We start from the raw sequence: 8,630 nt of genomic DNA on the forward strand, positions 1-8,630 counted from the left end.
CTGGTGTCAGCTCAGCTGATAGACTGCAGGAATGCAATCTGTGCTGCACACGAGTAAAATAGAAGTGTCCAGGATGAGTCTAATCAAATGTGAGAGTGAATAAGTGAGTGGTAGAGATATTTTTGTTCACAAATGATTTCATTCGTGAGGGCTGATTAGAGTTGATTGGAACAACATGTGGCTTTGTCCTTTCTGTGACCTTCTGTGTCTAATGGAAAATTCAGACAAGTTTTGTCTTGCTAATAACACAGGGATGTGTGAGACATGCTGAAAAGTTTTTTTTTCTTTGTTGTCACTTTTTATTATATATTTATTACACTTCCTTGTGTACATCTTTTTCCCCCCCCCATCTCGCATTAGTTCTGACATTGTCCTAAGCTGCCTTTTCTTCGATCTGTCTTCTTTTCCCCAGTGAAATATGGACGTATTCAGGATGACTGCAATGCAGTTGAAACAACAGCAATGGTCTTACTCTCACATCAGACAAAAGGGAGGGTGGCCTGTCATCCCGGCCTGCGTAGAGGTTTAAAGAGCCCATGTGCTTTCAGGATCTGGATTGGACTGGGCCGGCTGACCTGCCTCGCCAACAGATCCTAGAAGAAGAAGAGAAACACGTTGCTCCTGTCTCAGCATGGGCACGCCACTACAGAGAGGGAGAGATAAAAGAAACAGGCACAGAGAGATAGAGACTGAGAAATAACAAGACAGACTTAAAAAGTGGAAAAAAAAGAGAGAAAGTTAGAAAGCATAGCCACAGCCCACTCTAAAGTTCAACTTCCATGCATTCACAAAGGGAAATAGTCATGAAACGAAAGGCAAATATAGCATATTTTTCATACGCAGCACAGAACCCGCTATCATTATCATGATGCAGTATTTTCAGAAACCGGCCCGAGAGTCTCTCAGCGTCGACTCAGCCTCCTGCGGTCTGTGTAGGCAAGCCAGACAGGTGTTTTCCATTCTCCATTATCCTTTTGTTCAGTATTGCTGTCACACCTTAGCCAGGCCCCACGCCAACACAGCAGGTGACTCAGTGGCAGCCAGTGCTCACCATGCGTCAGCAAGTGTAAATATAACACTGACTTTGGGGCTTTGGAGTTAATTTGAATGCCATATGCAGCTCACTTTTTCCTTTCACTGATATTGTATACAGTCCTGATTGTGAAAACAGTGGACGGGAATAACTAGAAACCAATAATTATTGCTAATCAGCTGTACAGATTTGACTGCCATGAGACACAGAATAACACATCAGCTGTACTTGGGGGCTGTTGTGTCAATTTGCTTGGATTTCTCACAGGATTGTAAAGTATAAATTATATATGTTTTAAAAAGTATGGTATTTTTTTTGTGGAAAAAACAATGAAAGGAACCATAATCATATTTTAACCCTGTAACACCAAGTGTATCATACTCCTGTACAATCTGATGCATGCAATCAGACACATGTAGTACTACTGTGAACAATAAATTGAACAAAAATAATGAATGTACATGTAAACAGTTGAATTATTACACACTTTTCTATAGTTTTGCAGCATGTCTAGATCGTAAAGGGCTTCTTTTTGTGTAATTCCCTTGTGTCCCATGTGAATGATCAGGACTGTCTCTCAGTGTCCTCCTGCCTGTCTGGATGACAGACAATTAGTGGCAGTAAAAATGGCTTTTGAAGTAGACCCATTTCCCCCAAATTCCCTTGTCACAGCTCAATGCAATAAGACTATGACTGTAGAAGCACTGCACGCAGGATAGCGGGGCAGTTACACCGTGCATTTATATTTCAACATCCACTTGGGCTGGGATTCATTTAGAAAGGTACACACACACACACATAAATACTCACCATAGCACTTAGAAAACAGGTCCTGCTCCATCAAGCACAAGCACGGTGTTTCACTCAAGAGTCTGATTATGCCTTCATGTGGTGCACTGAGCCCCAACATCGCTCACCGCAGATGTATTTAATCCACTCGATGAGGGAAAAAAATTTTTTAATGTGATATTCAGAATTTAAATGCACTCCGCCACTGCGTGTTTAAAAACTACTAACTTATTCAGTGCACAAAAGCAATTAGGAGAAGATGAAATGTCTGCATTTGTGAGCACAGTTGATGTTTGCTGCTGTAGCTGTGGAATGAATTAATTTTCAGATGTGCCAGAGAGAGAAAGAGGGGGGGGAAAGTTGAAAATGTCAAATATAATCAGGAAATAATCTGTTAATGTGTTTTTCTTTCTCTGGTATCGGTGAACTGAGGCGTTATGTTGTTGGCTGTCTTTAGTTAAGAGAAAATGAGCGCATGCCATATTTTCCCGTGCTAAACGTTTAGCAGGGATTAGCATCACTACGTTGATGCAGCATGTTCAGCTTGTTACTTTCATTAATCGTCAGCCCCGTGCTGCTCGAAATTAGTCCGAGTAAAACTCCTAGAAAAGTTGTGACTCATGCTGCCATCTGTAAGTGTGTGTGTCTCTGTTACTCATCAGTTTGGGTAGATTTGCACAGAGACTTTTGCTGTGAATTAAGTTTCAGAATAATTGCTCTGTTTTTGTGAGTTTGCAGAAACGTGTATTAACTTATTAGTGCCCGGTTATACTTCATTCAGGTTATTTAAGATAAAACTTTAATCTGAACGTTTTGTATTTTTATAATTTGATATGCAGAGAAATTGCTCACATGCGTTTCAAAGAGGAGGCATAAAAATCAGTAATTTTGCCATGAATTATAAACCTTAACCTGAAATGACCCTCATATTAGAGATCTATTTAAACCTCATAAACAGGATATGTAAATTGGTACTTTAATAATTAACTTATGCAAAAACAAATTAACAAAATGTTAACTTGTTTGTGCATAAAGAAGCTATAATTTGAAAGATTTCATGTATTAGCAATTAAATAGGTAATTACATTTGTGAGAAAAACAATAGGTGACCATAAGGTATACAGATTAAAGTGCATAAATGTGATTGATAGCTAATTAGTGGCACATAAAGTAAACAACTATATATACATTTATATACGTTATATGTGAAGTAATATAAAATTTCATGTAGCAGATTATAGTAGTTTAAATGATCTGCATGTTAAATCCTTCAAACAAGCTTTACCAGTTTACGCAGATTTTTCAACATATCAAGGGAGGAACGTTACACTCTGTATGCTAGCTTTTATTAAGGTGGATGATTTGTTTTTTCACAAAAATTGAACACTACTCATTTACAGTGATGGATTTATTTTTACATAAATCAGATAAGCTTAGAGTACTCTTTTTATTTAACCTTGCCAGATTAATCCTAAGCATTATACATGACCAGTGATGCCTGACAGCATACATTGAAGTGAGTGATCCAGTCTCCAGATGTTAAGTTGTATGTGTATGTAGTGTAGCTTAAATATATGTATTCCAGTGTGGTTACAGAACCCCAGTTCTAAAAAAAAAAGTCGGGGCATAAAAACATAATGCAATGACTTGCAAATTGCATAAACTTATTGTATTTATTCACTGTAAAACAGAGTAAACATATCAAATGTTTAAACTCAGAAAAAGTCACATTTGAATAAAAAACAAAATAGGTCATTTTGAATTGTATCGTAGCAACATGTCTCGAAACAGCTGGGACAGGGCTACTGTGTAGTATCCCTTCTTCTTTAGCAACAGTACATAACAGTCTGGGAACTGAAGAACCACTTCCTGGACTTTTGGGGGAGGAATGCGGTCCAAGTCTTATCATCCAAGATTCTAGCTGCTCAACAGTCTTGGATCTTCTTTGTTGTATTTTTCATTTCATGATGCTCCAAATGTTTTACATTTTTGAAAGATGCTGTATGAGCTACAGACAGTCCACTTCAGCAGCTGGACTCTTCTGTGCAGTATGTGGTTTAGCATCGTCTTGCTGAAATATTTAAGGTATTGTCTGAAAAAGATGTCGTCTGCATATGTTAGCAATGATGGTGCCTTTCCAGATGTGCAAGTTGCCTATTTCATAGGCACTAATGCAGAGATGCAGACTTTTGAATTGAGTGCTAATAATAATGCATGGTTCCTCTCCTCTTTAGTCTGGAGGCATCCATGTTACCCAACAAGAATTTCAAATTTTGATTTGTCTCGTCATCACAAAACAGTTCATAGCTTGGCTTCAGTTGCGTGAGGGCCCAAAGATCATGGGCATGCATTGATTTCCAGCCTTGTTTCTCGAGATTTCTCCAGATTCTTGGAATCTTTTGGTGATATTATGCACTGCAGATTCGATTTTCATATTCAAAGTCTCCACGGTGTTATGTTGAGGAACCTTATTCTGAAATTGTTTCACAATTAGTAGATTTTTTATTGCAGATTGGTGGACCTCTGCACATCTTTACTTCTAAGAAACTCCACCTCTCCAAGATTCTCTATTTATACCCAGTCAGGTTGCTGACCTGTTTCAAAATAACCTAATTAGTTGCAAAATTGGGTTATTTATTTTCCCCCAGCTAGTACTACTTATTTTTCCGTCCATTTTTGTGACATTTTGCTGCCACCAAATTCAAAATGACCAAATCTTTTCATGAAATAGTAAAATCTCTTACTTTTAACATTTGATGTGTTTTATATATTGTCTTTAAATATCTTCTTTCTTTTTGTGGAATTGGGGCTTTAATTCAGAGATGGTGAAATAATTCTGTGTAGAATGTCCATAGAAAAAAACTAATGGCTGTTTGCATGTATTACTATGTGTGATTGGTTGGAAGTATAACAGCTTCACATACACTTTACAGCTCAAACTGAGTTTATACTAAGAACAAGAATAAACGCAGGGAGCTGGTCATTTAGCATGGAAATCTAGTAGACCTAGTAGTAACTCTGTAGAGGAAACTTATGTCATGTGTAAATCGCAGGGGTTTGAGATTTAAAGCTGACCTTTGTGCCCTGACCTTTTGCATCTATGTCTGAGTCAGCAAAGCTGAATAGTGGGCACTCAGCATCCCACTGCTGGATACAGCGGGCGCTGAAGGGGAAAAATATACAGGACGTGGAACGAGCTGGGACTCTTTAAGCAGAGCTCCATAGGTTGGCGGGTCAGAAGGAGGCACCAGGCCTCTGAGACCTGCTTTGATCTCCTGGTCATGGCTTTATCTTTGCTTCACTTTGGGATTTAACACATGTGCTCCTCCGGTCAGCAGTTTGACTTAACATTAGCATTATTACAACGTGCTGGGCTGTGACATGGATGCGGTTTTAAACCATTCCCCATGTGAGTCGGATTTATGCGGCACTGTTCGCCTGTTGCATACTGAGATGCATAGATCACTATCTTAAACACCTGCTCATTATGTTCTACAGTCAGTAATATTAAAACCAGTAGCTGCAAAGCCTGTTATATATAGTAACTAAACCTGGCAGCTATATTAATCTTTTCTAATAAGCGTTCATATTTCTTGTATTTGCTGAAAGAACATTTTCCTCAGGTCTGATGAGATCCATTATTAAATATTATGTATTTCACTTCTTGTATATATTGAGCCAAGAGTTATGATAAAGAATGCAGATTAAGTTTTTTACAAGGTAGACCCAAAAGGCACCATCTCTTGCAACATTAATGTACCGTTATATGACAGTTAAAGCTGAATATTATATTCACTAACATCAGACATTATGTGCTTTTGCTCTGTGAATGTCATTTACCCTGAGAGCAGCGGCATGTCCAAGTTTGTATTGTCTTGGTATTTTCTGAAGGCACCGTATTAAGGAACATTGAATAATTTATGACCCCTATCAGCCACCAGGAGGAGGAAATTACATAACATCACACCACTCACTCCAATTTACACCTTACTCGTCTACAAGCACGGCACTCATGCCCTATCAGCTCTAACCAGCTGCAGGGGTCTAAAATTGTCATATCAAATATGATCTGAAGATGAGCAGCTAATAAAATTAATTTAGCCACTTAAAACCAAACGGTGATATTTGTTCTTTGGGTAGGGAATTTGCTTTTTAGCTGTTGTACCCCAGGTGAAAGGTTTTCCTCTTGTTTCGTCTCTGCCATTAACACTCATATCAAACCTCTTTTCTTTCAGTGTATTATTCGTATCAAACATCGTGCTGTTTAAAGCACCCAAACATTATTTTTCTTACGTGGGTAGTTAGGTTTTACTTTTACAAAATTTTGGTTTATTTAACACACAACAGTGACTTCTGCTGCTGTAATTTGTATTTAATGTAAAACACTGAACACAATCCATCTTGGCCCCTGTGTCACAAATGTCTCTGTTGGTCTGTTTATCTCTCTTCTGTTCAATGAATCCTCAGTCATGGCAGGTTCAGCCGTGACCCTGACCTGCACCAAACGTGTCAGAGCTGACAGTATTTTAAAAAGCCAACACATGTTTCTGTCCCTCTCTTTTTTTTGTGCTCAGCTGGTTTGTGCATGTGCTGCATGTTTGTTTGTTTTTACTCTTTCCTTCACTACTTTTAGGTGTATTTGATAATCACTTCAGTATTTTTGCATGCCTACAGTGCATCCCTAATAATTGTAGACCTTTAGGATTTAGGATGGTTTATCTTCATTTTGTTGTTATTGTTGGAAAATGTTAGCTTGTATCCTCAACTGTTGAAGATTTCATACCTCTGCTGTCCTGTAGTTTCTGGTGTGTCTCTATCAGACTCAGCCCTCCATCGTTGCCCCTCCCCTTCTCCATTCCTCCATTCCTCCATTCCTCCCCCTTGTCTCAACCCCCTAGAGAGGAGTGATACTGCTGATGCATCACCACCCAAGATAATTTGTTTAAATGACAGATTAGGACTATAACTCGATTTGTGTCCAATGCAGTATGTAGTGTCTGTTACCAATCTAATAAAGCCAAACTCCCCACCCCCTTTGCTTCTTCCTCTCAACCCATTCTCCCATCTATATACCCTGCCCCCTTTGCTTGTATCTGCCGCAATAAGCTCCTAGTTCAATGAGAAGGGAATAGGAGGCGGGGGGTAGGAGAGGTTTGTCTCCAGTGTTTGGAACATGATTGTAGGCAGGGGCCACCAAGGCTTCCAGGTAATTGAATTGCAAGGCCGGGAAGCTGTGAGGTTTGGCGAGGCGCTCATTGACTCATTGATCGGCGCAGAGGGGCTTCAGAAATATGCCTCGCAGTCGTGACCAATCAATCAAACAATTAAGCCTAGTCTCTGCTGCCGCCTGTGCTCCATTTAAGTCTAAACTCTTCGCTCCCGGTGCAGCACATTCCAAATTAATTGCTTCTTTCCACAGAATAGGCCCACCTTACCCAACCCCCTCATTTTTTTACCTGTGGGGGAAAAAAAAGGTAAGTGTGAGTCTGCATTTCTGTAGAGCTTATGTTAAAAAGTAGAAAAAAAATACAAAATTCCTGCTCTGCAGTATGTTTGCATAAGGGATGCTTGTGGGAGGGGGATTGTGGGTTGGAGTAGCGCGGCCTTTCCTGCGGCATGCCCCTCCTCCTCCTTCCGTTACCACCACCTTCATCCCCTTCCCTTTTCCTCTTCCCTCCTTCCAGTCTTACAGGGCAGTAAAACCATGTCCTACAACAGCAGCAGGAGGATTATTCCTCGTTCATGGCTTCGTGACTGGAATCCACAGCTGCCTTCTTCTAGCCATATGGCATTATCTTTTTTTTCACTGTGGCACTGCCTATCACCTTAAGACTGCGCCTCCTTGGCATGCCGCCCTAGCTAGCATCTGTCATACGGGACTAGTGAGGGTTTAATGTCTCTCTCTCTTGCTTACACTCTGCCTTTTTTCCTCGCTTTCTTCCCTTTCCCTCTCCCAGTTTTCCCTCAAATGCCCTCCTTCCATTTCATTACAGTCATCGTGGGGTGTAACATTTAGAAGGGTTTAGGAGAGATTGCGGGTCTAGTCTGAAACCTCATGGGTATCTGCAGAAAGCCTAGCTCCCCAGCCCTTTACTGATGCCCTTTTATAGCAGAGATATGATAAATCAGATGTGTCCATTTTTTAGGAACGTGTCCTTAATCTTTCCATTGGCCACCTGGCCTGATTTGTGACCTTGAGGATATGTGTCTGATACTGCGAGGAGCAGCAGGATGTCACAATTGCACGCACTGGCACACACTACATATGCTCACGCATTCAGTGCACACACACACACACACACGCTCACATACATTCAGGCACATGACAAGAAGCCCACTTGTCACATGGATGTCCTTGAGCTGTAAACACAGTCACCCTGAGAAGTGAAGGACCTGGGATGTCACGAAAAAAGGTGTGAGGATTAATTCTGTCATCAAGGAGGCATCTGATGTAAACCACCAAGAGACAGAAACAGAAACAGTGTGTACATATATATATATATATATATATATATATATATATATATATATATATATATATATATATATATATATATATATATATATATATGTGTGTATATATATATATATATATATATATATATATATATATATATATATGCATGTATTGAGACAGGCAAGTGTATAATTTGCTAAAGAGGGCTGGAAAGATTCAGTCTTCTTTCTGCTGTGTTTTATCATTAAGACAATCATATATGTGTGCACACATATTTAATGCTTCAAATGAAGTGCAGTTTCTTAAGATATGTAATCCCCCTGTCTATGTGTGTGTCTGCGTGTATGTGTT

This window comes from Oreochromis aureus, linkage group 19 (genome assembly GCF_013358895.1).
Source record: "Oreochromis aureus strain Israel breed Guangdong linkage group 19, ZZ_aureus, whole genome shotgun sequence".
NCBI classification, from domain to species: domain Eukaryota; kingdom Metazoa; phylum Chordata; class Actinopteri; order Cichliformes; family Cichlidae; genus Oreochromis; species Oreochromis aureus.